Genomic DNA, 18,533 nt, shown 5'->3' with positions numbered 1-18,533 from the left:
TAGAAGCAATAGTCATTGCAACAGGAAGCTTCTACACAGCGAATGCTCAAGGTACTTTATTATCTCGCGCTCGCTGAAAATTATGTTCACAGTCGTGCTGTCGTCATCAGCTGCATGTATTGAATTACTTGATCATTTTATGTGTTGCCACAGGTTGCGTTTTTCTGAATATTTTTACAAGGAGTGCTGTATAATGTACGTTTCGATGTTCTGTCGTCGCTGACAGAAATAAACGTGAACACATTCCATAGCAGTAGCACTTGTACTCCGAAAACATAGTACTTTTGTTTTACTAGCAGCCAATACAAAATATCGATGTTGTAAAAAAAGGAAGAGTAGCTATTTAACATGGCTTGATTTGAGCTGAATAAAGGTGTAGAATCACAATGAAAACAATGTTTTTTTGATATAAGCTTATTACAGACTGCGGATGCTTTTATTACGCAGTAATATTTTGGCAGCGCTGAAATGAATTCCTATAGCAGAGAAAATGTTGGGTAGTAGCATTGTTTCAATATTTCTCTTTTATCTCCCTTGAAGTGAATAAAGATATCGTATTTTACACTTAAATTCGTTGTATAACATTCCTCGTACCCTCTATTGTATTACGCCCCCGGGCTATTCTAGCAAATTGAATTTTCTCATGTGCGTAGGAAGGAAGACTAGGATAGGTTTCCGTTGACAGCAGGACATCAGAGACGGATGGAAAGCTCATATAGAACAAACATGGGTAGAATATCTCACGTACCATCCTTAATTGATTCATCCTGTCATTTGTGGTTATCGATTTAGGTAAGCGTCTCTAAACTTGAATTTCGGTTGTCGTTTGGGGATTTGAACGCTCTTCTTCCAATCAGTGATTGTCTTAACATGCAGGGCACCTTGCTCTTTACTGTGCGAGAAGAGCTGCTTTAAGTTTGTGCTAGAGATCATAATTCGTAGCAACTGTTGAAAGTAGTGACGTGCCAAAATCTTTGCAATCCAAGATCTGATATTTTCAGTGAGAGAGAGATTTGGAGAACGTGCTGGCCAGGGAAACAGTCGAACACTTCTGTATCGAGGTATGTCAGAATAGTGCAAGCAACATATGGTTTTGCACTATCTTGTTGAAAGATAAAATGACAGTACAACAAGGATTTTAACACGACCTGTAAGTTCTTCTCTTTATCCGTTATACTTACCACTGGTGATCGTGTTATATATCAAGAAGCATCCCATACCAGCAACCCAGATGCTAGGCTCACATGATGATGATGAACGCAATCTCGGGACGTTCATTCCACTTTCTTTTGAGAAGATGAAATGTCGCAACATCCGTGTTTATGGTCGTCTTGTAGGAAACAGAGCCACTTGCGGAGTTAAGGTACGCGAGTTGACTACACCATCCTGTATGATCGAGTCCTTGCGGGCCCTAGCCGCATGGGACAGTTGAGATCTTGCAAGGCGCTGAGTTCGGGCTTCCTGAATCCATCGATTTCATATTTGCATGACAGTTGTGAAATACCTACGAGTGCGCGCTGCAATATCACTGAACGATTAAAGCCAGCCACGAGATGTCACGATGCTATTATTGTCGAATACCGATACCTGCTGGCTGTTGTTTCCCTTCTTTACAAAGTATGATCTCCTCCTAAACAGCATTAAATGTGATGTATAAGTGAGAACATTCTACGTAATCTTTCCTTTTGTGGAGGATGTAGACAGCATTACTGCCACTTAGTGCGGCTCCGCTGAAATGAAATTCACCTGAATATGCAATTTTTTTGTTGCATCCTCTCGCATGGGTGTTGCAAGTTTAATGACCAACAGCAAACTATATACAAGGAATGTAATGAAGGGAACGCAAGTTGACAGGCATAGGGAGCAAGTATGTTTGGAGTGTGGTGGACACCAAACACTTTCTCCACTAGTATTGCCTCCGACATTTTTCAATTTCTTATATGCAGTTTTAATGCATCAGCCCAATTTACAACTGACCGTGTGGATCAATCCAGTGAAAGGGCAGGGAAAGAAAGGTTCAAATGGCTCTGAACACTATGAGACTTATCCGGCCGGGGTGGCCGAGCGGTTCTAGGCACCACAGTCTGCAACCGCGCCACCGCTGCAGTCGCAAGTTCGAATACTGCCTCGGGCATGGATGTGTGTGATGTTCTTAGGTTAGTTAGGTTTAAGTAGTTCTAAGTTCTAGGGCACTGATGACCTCAGAAGTTAATTCCCATAGTGGTCAGAGCCATTTGAACCTTTTGAACTATGGGACTTAACTTCTGGGGTCATCAGTCCCCAATAACTAAGAACTACTTAAAGCAAACTAACTTTAGGACATCACACACATCCATGCCCGAGGCAGGATGCGAACCTGCGACCGTAGCGGTCGCGCGGTTCCAGACTGTAGAGCCTAGAACCGCTCGGCCACTGCAGCCGGCCGGAATGAAAGGAAGATGGGGGTGTACGCCTCGTGGACAATGAGGCCATTAGAGGCGGAGCATATGCTCGATTTGAGGAAGCACGCAGAAAGAAATCGGCCACGTCCTTTCAGCGGAACCGTACTGTAATTAAACTTAACCGATATATGGATGTCCAGCATTTTGGGTTAATAACTGCACAGCAACTTGTTGTAAACAGTTTGGCATAGAACACAGCCAAAGTTGCAAAATTCTGTTTTTTTTTTTTTGTTTATTGATAACTAGTTTCGGGTAACCTCAAGCAATTTTCCATTAAATAAAAAAACTGAATTTAGGAACTTTGGCTGTTTTCTACATGAAACTGGCTAAACAATTTTGGGAATTCATAGTAAACCTACTTTTGGATGAGTAGGCAGTGTCCTGAACTGCCTCTCTCCCGAGTGCCATATCACGACGCCATCTCGTTGGGGTTACTGTAGCAACATTTTTTTTGCGAAATTGAATGCTATCTTACTGAGTACATGGTGTCGCGGTTGAGCTGTATCTGGATAAGTGAAAAAAATAACTGTTTGTACTTCATCACACCGAATACGGACCGAACGCAAGACCACGAACAGCGAGGAGAATGTGCTTCTGTGCATTACTGGACTGATCAACGCCCTAGGAGACCGATATTTCTCGTGAAGTCGTGTTGGTGTAAAAAGTAAGGATGAATTTCAAGTAAGGGTGCTCCGAGAGGGGAGCGATGGTCGCGAAGAGAGGGCGAGAAGGAACACTTGTTGACAGCGGTCTGCATACCGCACCGCTAACTCTGCAGACGGCAGAGGGTGGTGGAGGATCTTCAGTGTGAGTTCTCTGCAGCATTGTAGTCTGGAACGAGGAATAAGAACCAAAGGCGACACGTACTCTATTATAACTACACGAACTTTCCGTCTCGTTTGAATAGACGTGAAGCACGTATTACTCCTCTTCTGAGACGCAACGTATGCTAACGGAAGGCTGCAAAATACAGACAAGATCCCACGGAGGCTCGTCTGGAATATGTGATTGGTTCGATGAATATTTGACTAATGGAACACAGTAAGTTATACTCCATGGCGAATGTACTGCGGAAACGAAAGTAACGTTGGGTGATACCTAAGGAAGTGCAGCAAGTAGTCTAATGTTCTTAACATACGTAAACGAATTATCTGGCAGAATCATCAGCACTGGCCCATTGTTTGCTGACGGTGTTGTTATGCGCAGGAGCGTCGATCGTACGGAAATGCAGGAACACGTGACTATAATGGCTACTTAGTGCAGTGAATGAATTTTAATTGTAGATAAACGTACGACAGTGCCTACGAAAAAGAGAGGAAAAACCCCTAAGTTATCCGATTACAACACTAGTTGTGAATATCTAGAGCACTTCGCGTTGTTTACTTATTTTATCGGTAATGGCAAGATGTGACATGAAATAGGTCTATCACGTAAAACCACGGTTATGAAAGGGGAGTGTAAGACGTACACGAGGGCGTACTGAAAATTAATGCCACGGAATTGTTTATGTGATGACCCGTCAAGCTTTTTACATAAAACAGACGTTATCAACATTTTCCATCCTTATTGCACATGTCTAAATATTTTCAGCTCTCTTCCGCGAGAAGGTTCCACATTGTAGCGTGTAACATGGCGGCTTGTAACGTAACTATGTCGATGCTTGAGAAACAGCGTGCTGTAATCGAGTTTTGAATTAGAAGAGTTCGTCCGGACATGGACTGTCCTCTCCTTCAGCCATGACTGTGCCAGGCCACACACGAGCACTGCGAAACGTGCAACAATCCGACGCACTGACTTCACTGTCATCGATCATCCCCCATACAGTCCCCTAGGCCCCATCCGATTTCATCTGTTTACAAACCTTGCAGAGCACTGTCGAGGGCTTCACTTTGATAGTGACGAAGCGGTGGAAGCAGGGGTAAGGTTGTGTGTCCGACAGCAAAGTCAAACACCCTACAGAGACGGTATCAACAAACTGGTCTCTCGTTGGCAGAAACGTGTTCGTCACCGGGGTGAAAATGTTGAGAAATAAATCCGTAGACATAAACAGTAAACATGTAGAATGTTAATAACGTTTGTTTTATTCAGAAAACTTCAAGACTTTCACATAAAAAATTCGGTGGCATTACATTTCAGTACTCTCTCGTACATGTCAAATGAGTTTTGGAAAAATACTATGCATCTGTCAATGAAGTTATATGCAAGGCGTTAGTGTGGCCAATTCTAGAATGTTATTCTGTTATTGGGAGTCTTGATCAAGTAGGCATGATAACGGATACGGAACGGTTTCAGAGAGGCACCTTAATATCATAATAAATTGTAACAAAAATTCGGGGAAAACGTAAAGAAGAACCCAAGGAAGAATGACGATATGACTATCGTGATCCCCTGTTCAATAATTGTGGAGAAAGTGTACTAAAAAACAAAAGACTGTGTCAGCATTATACTGGTTCCACCAGATATACAGCGTACGGATCATGAGATTAAGAGGCATTAGGGTACTAACAGAGGCATATAAACAGCTCAAAACTTGAAAGGAATGGGATAAAAAGTAGGTACGATGCAGTATCTTCCACAGTAGACGGGGTGTTAAAAAACTACGTATACAAATTTATAGAGTGTTAAGAAAAGATAGAAAGAATACAATTTTTATGCGACAAAAACATCACAGGAACGTTGTTTTCCATCCAGCACCCATGAAGGTTTCGCCGCTAGTGGTTTACGGAGACGGCATTCCAACTCGCGAGTCATTCATAGTGTCTTAGAGATTCTGTTGAAAATGCCGTCTGTTTACATAAATGCACAACTGGCACCTGTGCGCTAGTGACTGTTCTAAACACAACGAGATGTTCCACCCATAACGGTTGCAACTTGAGCCAAATGGACAATCAACTCTCCAGGAGCAGGAGTATCCATCAGTGTCCTGTGCACAAAACGTTCCAATCACCCCCCCCTCCTCCCCCCCCCCCCCCCCCACACACACAAAGAAAACCATGAGACGGGGGGGGACTGGCTTACCGCTCCCAATACAAAACTCATGGAAAAGTTGTCTAAATGTTCTGAGCACAATAATTTACTGAAAAACGTATTACGTGTTTGTCTACTAAACAGAAAACCTTTTCCCTCGATAATAATGCAACATGTCTGACATGCTGCTGAAAATGTTGTTAGTAGACAGCAATAAGAGTCAAATAACTCATTTGTTAGAAATCTCATCATCACGTGGCAGTTACTTCTGAAGCTTTTGTATTTAAAAGTACTATCCACGTCATCATTTACCAGACAAAATCTATTTTAAACTTTATTTTTCAGGGAAAGACAAATTCAAACGTAATTAAACGGACTGACATTTCGAATGTAGTCGCTTGCCGTTAGATGCTTCTTTTGTGGAGGAACCACTAGTTATAACTCTTTGTGCGGAATGTGTTTGCACGACGATATAATTGACATTTAATAACATACAAATAGCTGCATTTCATTGGAAATATTCAAAATAATTTACTGATGAATGTTATTCACTTTTACGTATAGTGTGTGTAATGGTTGTTTCTGCAGTAAAAATCTCGTTGGATGAATTTTCGTCAAATAATTAATGTTTTAAAGTGGCAGGGTTTATCCTGCATTAATTAAAATATCACCTCTAGCTTTCATTTGATTGCTTGTAGTGAGAGAGTTTCATATCTTGCGAGGTATGCAAAATCATTGTGCTACAAAATATAATAAATATGATGCAATACGACCTACTTGTATTACCACTAAAGGTATCATAGCTTAGTTTCCTACGACGTTCCTCAAGGAAAGTTTATGCCCCTCATGTTCTTCTTAATATACATGTGCAAATTTTTTGTATTTACAGGTGCGCGCAATACAGGAAATGAACGTGTACATCGGGTTTACTCAAAGATATCGTTAAAAGTGTATTTAATGTGTCTGATTTTATACACATCAGATGATAATTATACACTGTGTTTAATTAAAATGCAACATATGTTACGTAAATTTAAGTTAGGAATCGATGGTACTTTGGTCTGCAAGAATGAATAAGTTATCGAACTTGTACCGATTCTCGGTCTCTTATGACTAAAAATCATCGAATAAATGGTCCAAAAATTTTTTTTAATGGTTCAAATGGCTCTGGCACTATAGGACTTAACATCTGATGTCATCAGTCCCCTAGATCATAGAACTACTTAAACCTAACTAACCTAAGGACATCCATGCCCGAGGCAGGATTCGAACCTGCGACCGTAGCAGTCACGCGTTTCCGGACTGACGCGCCTAGAACCGCTCGGCCATTGCGGCCGGCTGAATAAGTGGAACTAGGCATCAACATACTATATGGGAGGTGAAAACAGTAGCTTCAATAAACATGAAAATGGATGTACACGCTCTTAAAAATGCAATAAAGCGGTCTAGACCAATAAATTTATTTTATTCAAAAGAAAAAAAAGGAAAAAAAGTGACCGGTTTCGATTTATAACTGATCATCCTCAGACGGTTACATACTCATTGCTGACTGCTGGAGCTGATAACATGGAGCGCTAACTGCTTTAAGTTGGTCTGAAGGGAAAAGTGCTGAGTTGATAGTATTTCATAAACGCTGATATTTTCTGAAACTATTTCTAAAAAAATTAGATCTCTTCTATGTCTCTGGGATACATACTATCTCACACTCTGTCCGAAATGGAACATCTAAATCTCGCCATCGTTTGGTTTCAAAACCCTAGCAACAGACGTATTTCCAGATTAAATTATTCGAATCTAGGTCTCCCTGTTACGCCAACTGATGATTGCCTAAATATGCCGAAACAAGTTCTGGCAATAAAAAGATTATAATGCAATATTTCTGTCCTGCGTCTGACGCACATAGTCGGACGTCAAGGCCAGGATCCACACTGGACTGCGAACCGAAGTCTTTGTTTACTGCGTTTACAGTTATTTTGATCTTTATAGCTTCTTTAGTTACGTACTCGCTGAGCCCGTTGGCCTCTTTGAAGATGGAGGCGTCGCTGAATATAGTTTTATGCTCCCGTAAAAAACTGTTTTAATTTTACGTCAACGACACATTCTTTGTCTGCTCACATCAACATGAAAAACTGGAAGAATTCTACGAACGTCTCTGTAGCACCCATGACAACATCATGTTCACTATGGAGGTTGAAAAATACTGTGTCTTGCCCTTCCTTGACGTTCTAATATACAAAAACCGAATGGGTATCTTAACCACAGGGTATATCGGAAGTCGATACATGTGGACCGATAGCTGCGCACTGGAAACCCATAGACTGCAAGCCCATCGGCGGTCGACACTCTTGAAAGGACCCTGGGTCATCGAGCGGACGCCTTCTTTGATGCTGAAAATACGCCACAAGAAGTAAACCATTTACGATTAGTCTTCGTGAGAATGGCCACAATAACGAAGAAGTATTGGAAGGAATTACCGAATTTTTCGAAAGCGGAACACTGCCAAGGAAGAGAACAAAAAGCTTGGCTTTAGGTCATTCCGTCATTGGCTGACGGGGAAGAGACGAAACATTAACCCAAACTTCACAACTCCAGCCAAAATACGTTATCCCATGAGGCCTGTGAAAGATAATGAAGAGCTCAGCTTCCCTAGCGTTTCCAAACACTATGTGAGTGCAGAGAGAGTTACATTGTGCAGATCGGGTGGAACATGTGACGTATCTGCTACGACGATATCCGTAGAAACACACGGTAGTTGAGCACACAGTGCAAAACGCGAATAAAATTGCATTCAACGACACCTCTATTATAACGAAGGCTAGAGGTTCCTTGGATAGCACAAGAAAAGTAGGTAGAGATAAGAAAGTGTTTGATGATAACATCAATAAGAACGTAGGTTTGTATTTTAATACTGCAAGTAGTTCATAACGCATATTTTGGGTGATCAATCTTCTGACTGGTTTATTACGGTCGTCACGAATTCCTGTCGTGTCCTTCGTTTCAGAGTAAATCTTTACCTCAATATCTCCTCAACTATTGGTCGATAAATTCAGGTGCACCCGTAGTCTAACGGTGGCGTCCTCGGTCCCGGTTTCGAAACTCGCCACCAATAATGTTTTGATTAATAATTGGCACTGGCGGCAGAAGACTTCCAGCATATGGAGTCATCCTCATTCTGACAGCAACCGCGTCAAACAGAGGAGAGGAGCGGACAGAGTTTCAGGGCACATTCTCGCCCTTGGGATGGGAAACTGCCCATAAAGGCAGAAGAATCATCAATGATGAAGGGCATGAGGATGCATAAGGGAATGGAAACCACTGCGTTAAAGACACAAACGAGTATCCACAAGACATGTGGCCCGCAACTGAAAAAGTGTCGTGATGATGTCTCCATTGTCAAAAGATTCCCCCCACGTTCGGATCTTCGGGAGGTGACTGCCAAGGGGGTGGTGGCCATGAGAAAAGGACTGAATTACCAACGAAAGGATAACGTTCTACGAGTCGGGACGTTGAATATCAAAAGTTTGATCGTAGTAGGGATGCTAGAAAATCTGAAAAGAGAAATGAAAGGGTCAATTTAGAAATAGTATGGGTCAATGAGGGGAAATGGAAAGAAGACAAGGATTTCTAGTCAGCTGAGTATAGGATAATATCAACAGGAGCAGAAAATCATACAGCGCAACAGGATGCGTTACGAATAGGAAGGTAGGGCAGAGAGCGTGTTACTATGAACTGTTCACTGATAGGATTGTTCTTATCAGAATCGACAGCAAACCAACACCGACAACGATAGTTCAGGTATACAGATAGAGAAAGTATATGAGGATATTGAAAGGGTAATACAATACGTAAAGGGACATGAAAATCTAATAATCGTAGGGGATTGAAATGCAGTTGTACGGGAAGCAGAAGAATAAAAGGTTTCAGGGGAGTGTGGGCTTGGGACAAAGGGATGAGAGAGGAGAAAGACTAGTTGAGTTCTGTGATAAATTTCAGCTAGTAATAGCGAATACTCCGTCCAAAATCATAAGAGGAGAAGGTAGACATGGAAAAGCCCGGATGATAAGGGAATATTTCAGTTAGATTACATCATGGTCAGACAGAGATTCCTAAATCAGACACTGGATTGTAGGGTGTCCCCAGGAGCAGATACAGACTCAGATCTTAGTGTTGTAATGATGAATAGTAGGCTGAAGTTTAAGAGATTAGTCAGGAAGTATCATTACGCAAAGAAGTGGGATATGGAAGTTCTAAGGAATGACGAGATACGCTTGAAGATCTCTAAGCGTATAGATACAGCAATATGGAATGGCTCAGTAGGTAGTACAGTTGAAGAGGAATGGACATCGCTAAAAAGGGCAATCATGAAACGTGAGAAGAAAAACATAGGTACCAGGAAGGTAGCTGCGAAGAAACCATGGGTAACTTCAGTTGATCGATGACAGAAGAAAGCACAAATATCTTCAGGTAAATTAAGGAATATACATGTACAAGTCTCTGAGGAATAAAATAAATAGTCAGATCAGGGGAGCTAAGACGATATCGCTATAAGAGAAATGTAAAGAAATCGAAAAAGGAAAGAATGTCGGGTGAACTGACACAGCATATAGGAAAATCAAAACAACATTCGATGAAACTAAAAGCAAGGGTGGTAGCATTAAGAGTGCAACGTGAATTTAAGATCAAATAAGGCAGCAGGAATAGGTAACATTCCATCATAATTTCTAAAGTCGCCGGGTGATGTGGCGACAAAACAAGTATTCACGTTGGTATGTAGAATGTATGAGTCTAGCGCCGACATACCATCAGACTCTCGGCAAAACATCATCCACACAATTCCGTAGACTGCAAGAGCTGACAAGTGCGAGAATTATCGCACAATCAGCGTAACAGCTCATGCATGCAAGTTGCTTACAAATATAATACACAGAAGAGTGGGAAAGAAAATTAAGGATGTGTTAGATGACGATACGTTTGGCTTTAGGAAAGGTAAAGGCACCAGAGAGGCAGCTCTGACGTTGCCGTTGATAATGAAAGCAAGACAAAAAGAAAAATATGGACACGTTTATAGAAGTTGTCGACTTGAAAAAATCGTTCGACAGTGTAAAATGGTCTAAAATCTTCGAATTTCTGAGAAAAATTGGGGTAAGCTATAGGGAGAGATATGTAATATTCAATAGCTACAAGAATTAAGAGGGAATAATAAGAGTGAAAGACAAAGAACGATGTGCTCGGACTAAAAAAGATATAAGAGAGGGAGTCTTTCGCCCCACAGTTCAATCTGTACATCGAAGAAACAGTGATGGAATTTAAAATAAAGATTCAGAAGTGGAATTAAAATTCAAGGTGATAGGATATCAATGATTCGATACGTTGAAGACATTGCTATCCTCCCAGTGAAAGTGTAACTGATCAGATAAGTTATGAGAAGGTGCTGCACAGATTCGGAAAGGGTTGGGTTGTTTGGGGAAGGAGACCAGACAGCGAGGCCATCGGTCTCATCGGATTAGGGAAGGAAGTCGGCCGTGCCCTTTCAAAGGAACCATCCCGGCATTTGCCTGGACCGATTTAGGGAAATCACGGAAAACCTAAATCAGGATGGCCGGACGCGTATTCGGAAAGGAAAGCAATACATGGAAAACACTGACAAGGAGAAGGGACAGGATGATAGAACATCTGTTAAGACTTCGGGGAACTATAGAGGGAAAAAACTTTAGAGGAAGATAGAGACTGGAATACATTCAGTGAATTATTGACGACGCAGGTTTCAAGTGATATATATATGTACATCAGAAGAGATAGGGTAATATCGATCAGCAGAAAATGGTGGACAGGAAATGAGTTGCTGAGAACACTTCAGTGGCAGGGCTATTCTCATCAAACTCGAAAGCAAACAAACTTCGACAACAATAATTCGCGTTTACAAACCGACGTCTCAAGCAGATGATGAAGAGATAGAGAAAGTGTGTGAGCATATCGAACGGTTAATTCATTATTTAAGGGACGTTAATTTAATAATCATGAGGGATTGGTATTCGGTCGTAGGGGAAGGAGTAGAAGAAAGCGTAACGGGAGTAGATGGAATGATGAGATGTATTTGAACTTCACTAACTATGTGGATATTGCGATATGAACACCACACTAGGCAGTTCAGTTGAAGATTGCAATCTAAATCATTTAGGAATGAATTAAACAGAAGTGCAGGGGAGCCAAGGTGACGTAGCTCCATTTAAAACGTGTGAAATCGAAATTGTCATCAGAAGATCTGACTTAGCACATAGAAAAGTCAAAACAACAAACAGAGTAAGAACAGATAAGTACGAGAACTATCCCATAATTAGCTCAAAATCTCCTGCATCCGAGTTACTGGTACCGGTAATTTCTACATCTTCATCTACTTCTACAGCTACATGTAGATGTAGAAATTACTGCATAACTACTCTGCAGTTTACAGTTAAATGCAAGGCAGAGTGTTCATCAGACCAACTTCGAGCTAGTTCTCTACCGTTTCACTCTCGGAGAGCGTCCGGGAAGAATGAACGCTTAAATATTTCTGTGCGATCTCTGATTTCTCTCATTTTATTAAGATGATCATTTCTTTTTATGGAGATGGGTGCCAACAAAATGTTTTAGAAATTTCCAGAGAAGATCCTTTCGCAACGAAAAACGTCTTTGTTTTAATGATTGCTAATTCAAATCACGTTTAGTAATGTTTCACACTCTCTCCCACATTGCACTATAATACGAAACGAGCTGTCATTCTTTGTAATTTTTCAGTATCCTCACTGAGTGCTGTCTGATGCGGATCCCATACCATGCAGCAATATTCTAGAAGACAGACAAGCGTAGTCTAGTGAGACTCTTTAGTAGGTCTATTGCATTTTCCAAGTGCACTGCCGATAAAGCGCAGTCTTTGCTTCGCTTTCTCCACAACATTTCTATAGTTCCAATTTAAATCATTCGTAATTATAATTCCTAAGTACTTAGTTAAATTGACAGCTTTTAGATTTGTGTGACTAACTGTGTGACCGAAATTTAGCGAATTCCTTTTAGTTCTCATTTGGATAACATCATACTTTTCATTAATTAGAGTCAATTGCCACTCTTTGCACCATACACATATATTATCTAGTCCATTCTCAATCGGGTTTGATCCTCCGATGATTTTGCGAGACCATAAATGACAGCGTCATATGCAAACAATTTCCAAGGGCTGATCAGTTTATCTCCTACATCTCTCACTTTGAGACCCAAGTCGATAGCGCTCATTATTCCATGTGGATAAAGAGCTAGTTTTGTTTATCCAGGACAATATTTTCTGAATCCGTAACAACAATTTTTAAAGATCAATTTCTTCGAGGTAATTTATAATGTTCCAATTGTTGAATGTCGTGCTACTGTACCAGCATTCTCCGAATTGGTATACGTTCTGAACCAGACGACTTGACGTTGTTAAGTGAATTAAGCTGCTTCGCTACACTGAGAATATCTGCTTCTATATAAATCTGGTTTCCAGTTAGAAATAAAAAATTACGTGTTTCGCTTTTTTATGGAAATATTTCATGGTTCAAATGGCTCTGAGCACTATGCGACTTAACATCTATGGTCATCAGTCCCCTAGAACATAGAACTACTTAAACCTAACTAACCTAAGGACAGCACACAACACCCATTCATCACGAGGCAGAGGAAATCACTGACCCCCGCCGGGAATCGAACCCGGGAACCCGGGCGCTGGAAGCGAGAACGCTACCGCACGACCACGAGCTGCGGACGAAATATTTCATGTACAAGCATTTTTGAAACTAAATCTATGAAAAGTAGTGATTGGCTTCTCTGTTAGAAATAAAACATCCACATGTCATTTTTTTCGGAAATTTAACCCATAAAGGGGTGAAACAGCGGGTGAAACATTTTATGAAAATACTTCATTGTGAAAGCATTTTAAAGCAAAATTTTGAAAACTGGTGTTTGCATTTTCGGATAGAGATGAAAAAGCCGGCCGGGATGGCCGAGCGGTTCTAGGCGCTACAGTCTGGAACCGCGCGACCGCTACGGTCGCAGGTTCGAATCCTGCCTCGGGCATGGATATTTGTCATCTCCTTAGGTTAGTTAGGTTTCAGTAGTTCTAAGTTCTAGGGCACTTAAGACCTCAGCAGTTGAGTCCCATAGTGCTCAGAGCCATTTGAACCATTTTTTGAGAGATGAAAAAATACGTGTTTCACTGTTCTTGGAAATTCAGCCTCTAAGGGGATGAATGAAGGTCAGACTGATTCACTGGCTCATCATTGGCCAGCCCCAACTGCTAAGGATAGAAACTTGAAATTTGGAGAAAATGTGGGTCTTAACTGTAGGCATCATTTAACGATTGATTTTTCGAAATTTCACTCCTTTTGAAAGTATGTCGCACTTAAGGGAAGTTTGAAACAAGAACTACTAATGGCATTTGGTTTCTCAGTCAGAAAATAAAAGAAAAGTACGTGTTTCAGCATTTTTATAAAGTCAACCAATAAGGGGGTAAAATAGTGAGTGAACGTTTGTTTTAAGTAAATAATTACTAAAGAACTACTAAACGATTTTTTAGGCTACATCTATGATAATTGGTATTTTACTTCTCGGTTAGGAATTTAAAAAAAAATATGTGTTTCAGTGTTTCTAGAAATTCAGCCCCTAAGGGATTGGAATAGTAGACAAAAAGTATTAAAGGTAAATTTATGAAAATAAGTAATTCATTTATGCTTTAGGTATAAAGAAATATTTGTTAGAGGATGAAAGTTGCTATGGAAATATCTTCACAAGAGCGCAAAAGGCATGATTAACAAAAACTATGGAGTCCAGCCACTAGAATCATTTGTTGATTAGAAGTGTATTCTGAAAAGACTATGCTTGTATTGCCTCAATTAGCGTGAAAAGCTTAGGAGATGTTCCAATTTCTATACAACATAAAAGTCAATAAAATAAAAACAAAAAAGTCTCTGCAGGCTAAACAGTCTACGCGAACTAAGCAGCGGGCGCTAACTTAGTCTTGTATAAATATGTCAGTCACCATCGACACTATTTCTTTGAATTAGAACTACATCTAGTGTACGTTTACGCAGTGTGGTAATAGTGGAGATTCGCTTAGGGAGGCGTCAAGATAGTTTTTTCTGCTCTTTTCTAATAGATATGTTTTTCCTTTATTTTTAGTAGATTGGGATGTTACGGTATTCAGTTTTACTGCAACGACCTTGTGGTCACCAATTCTTGTAGCCGTCATGATGCACCCCATATTCTCAAGATTATTTGTTGCTAAGAGGTGTTTTCGAAACCTTGGAGTGGGCTCCTGAACTGAATAGTTCAAAATAATTTTCCGACAACACATTAAGTACGATATCGGACAAATTTTTTGCCAACGACCAAAGGAACCGATTATTAATTTACTCTGGTGGTCAAGTACAGCCTCTAGCCCCCACCTCACAGGCACTATCATTTTCAGTTTCAGTACATAATAAACTGCCTTTAACAGTAAGTAACACTCCACCATAAACTGTATCTAATCTAAGCTTACTGACCATCGTTAGGTCCTTTTTAATAATTTCAGCCGGATCTGTCGCCAGTTTCGGCCAGATTTCAGTACCCATAACGGCGAGCCACGTATTACCGAATTGTTTCGACTATGTTGCAGAAGTTTTGCTGGGAGACCCTTAACACATCTTTCGTACAGCCCTCATCTCTTCCATGGCGATTTCCATATCTTGGAGCCATGAAGAAAGACGTTCGTGGCCGTCGGTTTGCTTCGGACGAAGAGACGCACGCCTGCGCACAATCATTCTTCCGTAGGCAGCTGCAAACATTTTTCCATGAAAGCACTGACGATCTTGTCCCACAGTGGGATAAACATATGAACAGTTGCCTCAGTTACTTTTGAAATAACACACAGATTACTTACTGTTTTCCTCTGTCTCTATTTCATTTGACTGCCCCTTGCAGATTAAGTTGAAAGATGACAATTTACTAAATACCAGATTATTGTTACGGTTAAATACTTCATCTGCCTGAGTTGTTGGTTAAGCGAAGACTTCTGTAAATCCGAGGATGGCACTGTGATTGTTAATGGGACTTCTCCGCCTTTTAAGGCCTCATTAAACAGTATTTTGAGTGCTGTATTAGTGTATCTTATCATTTCATCTAAGATGTACAAACGAAACTGTAAACTCGGCAAACATCCATTGGTGTCCACATGGAGGGTGGTGGTGAAATCGAGAATTGCACTCCCTCCATCCCCCCCCCCCCCTTGTATGTGGAGTAGGGTTTTTTATTCCTTCCCCAATTCTCCCAAATCTCCAGCGGTGATTTTCCGGATCTATAGTCAATCAGAATTTGCCTAGTGTGAATTAAAATACTATGACTTTAGCAGTTACAAATTTTTGTGTCAGGCTGTTTATGGGAAACTATGCCGATGCCGTCAGTATGGATGCGAATCTTTACCGAAAGAGCGTCTCTGATCATTTCCTCGTCCCTTTCTGTTAATCCCCTTATGGAAATGCAGAAAAGGACCAATCTAACGCCCTCACACTTGTGGGTTCCCAAAACAACATAAGCGGGCAGAGTCGTAGGTGCCACTCACCTGTTCCCAACTCTTCCAAGGGTGCCCCATCCCACAACAGTAGTCCCATTTCTGTTGGCAATGTAGAACTGCGATGGATTGCTAATTCAGCTTTAAAAAGCAGAGCTGTTGTAGAAAAACACGTCCCTATGGACGTATGCAACTGTACTTAATCTGTCGGGCAATATTTGTTAGCTGCATATAGAAAGTATCAGATTCTGGGCTAGAACAGAAACAAAAATGTGAAATTTCTAGGTTAAATAGACGTACTCTCCAGGACCTGGGATCTTTTCTACGGGGTGTAAGGCAGCGGCACATGCAGTCATAGAGGGACGGTTTCTCCATTCAGTCGTCACGTCTTCACAGTAATGCAACTCCTCGAAAGATGAGGACCGCACTGGTTGAGACCCAGCAGAGTTCAAGACAGTGAGTCGCGAAACTTCCACAGTTTCTCGGGAATTTCGCTACTGCAGCGCTTACAAGCACCTCGCCTGTGTAAGTACACTGAGAAACTTCTGCACGATGTGTATGGAGAGGACAAGCACTTTCAGATGAAGTCTTACTTTGGACCTTATTTTACAATTACGAATTGCAGCAATGCTCTTATGTTTCTGCATATCATCTTTGTTGTTACTTGCTTGTATAACAAACCCCATAGAAAACTCCTCAGTGCGGTTGGACGGATCAGTTTATGCGTGCATAATCCTTATATCCCAAAGAGTGTTGCTTCACATCTTCTGTAATTTGCCTTTTTATGCGCAGATTTTGTTCAGTAGCGAATATAATGTGCGTCTGTTTAGTATAGGGAAATGTCTATGTAATTAAAAGGGCAGAAAAATGGAAAATCGTGATGATTTTTAGAAAACGATTGCACATGGCAAAGAGAGCTCTTAACTAACTAGCTACAAGTAGCTTAATAATAATAATGAAACATAAAAATTTCCAATTTAGTAATGGAGAGGGTGGTGGGGGCGGATTACTCAAGAACAGACCCAAAATCAACTACAGAAGAAGGCGAAACGGGTTCTTATAAAAGGAAGAAGTTGCTAAAGTCCAAATTCATGGCAAGGTTTGAATGTGCTGTAATAGATATGAAATGAGCACGGAAAGTTGTGAAATGAAATACAATTGACAAAAAACGCCAGAAAGTATGTGCCAAGCTCGCGGATGTAATCTTCATCATTTCCGTTTGGACTTAAGACACATCAGATTGCAACTAATTTCACGCCTTAAAGAGTTTTTTATGATACGAACAGCAGTCGATTTCTGTGTCGTGTATATATAGCTCATGGTTATAATGAAGGTACAGTAGTTTATAGAGGTCCCTTGGGGCTGTGGTTATCATGTTGCTGTTGTGGTGGTTCTCAGTCCGAAGACTGGTTTGATGCAGGTGTCCATGCTGCTCTATCATGTGCAAACCTCTTCATCTCCGTGTAACTACTGCAACCTACAACCCTCTGAATCTGCTTACTCCCACCACGAGTTTTACTCCAGTACTAAATTGGTGATCCCTTGATGTCGCAAAATGTGTCCCGCCAACTGATCCCTTCTTTTGGTCAGGTTTTACCACAAATTTCTCTTCTCCCCAATTCTATTCAGTACCTTCTCATTAGTTACATGATCTACCTATCTAATCTTCAGCAACGGTAGAGAAATTTGGTAGCTGTTCTAATGCGTTAATGCGGAACCGATTTACACTGGACAAATTTAGTTCCAATTTTGGCCATTAGGTACAAATCTGGCTCTGAGAATGCAAGAAGACGTATATATATATATATATATATATATATATATATATATATATATATATATATATATATATATGGAATATTAATGGGACGTGGGCAGAAGAGATCAAACAAACGAGAAAGTACAATGTTCAATTTATTATTAACCGCCGCTTTCACTACTTGTTCAATATGTGCTCCAGAGGTGTTGACGTGATGATGTACAGTGCCAGATTTGCACTTGGTGATCGTGACTGGAACTTTTTTTCTAGTGTAAATCGGTTCCGCATTAAGGCATTTGCACATACACCAAGTTTGGCTGCCATACTACAATTACAGCCCACAGTGGACCTCTGTGAGTGGCTGTACTTTAATTGTAACGAAGCAGTACATTGCCCTCAGATTTTAGACACTAACAGTGAGACAGATACTAGTTTAATAACATTGGCAAAATGACCTCGTATAGTGACTAGGAAATAAAGAATTAACACTTCTGAAAGTAGTCGTTTTTACCTGTATATCATGCTATTCTTCTGTTATACGGGCTTGCCGCTTGAAAAACTATCATTGTTGCAGTTGTCAAATGGTTGCATTGTTTTGTCTTATAGAGTCTCGTAGACTGTGGACCTAGGCTGTTAAAAATCGATTTTACCTGGCAATACGAGGAGATATAAAACTTATTTAGCTTTGTGTTATATTTATTCCCTGTAGATAATAGCGGAGGCATCGTAAGGAAAACTGAAAATTCCATTGTAGACAAAAATTCTGCTTCTAAATCTGTGTGGACTGGAATGACATGGAAAGCTATTAGTTTGT

Source organism: Schistocerca americana, chromosome 4, assembly GCF_021461395.2.
Source record: "Schistocerca americana isolate TAMUIC-IGC-003095 chromosome 4, iqSchAmer2.1, whole genome shotgun sequence".
NCBI lineage: Eukaryota > Metazoa > Arthropoda > Insecta > Orthoptera > Acrididae > Schistocerca > Schistocerca americana.
The sequence above is the reverse complement of the archived record's forward strand: the minus strand, read 5'-3'. Positions refer to the sequence as shown.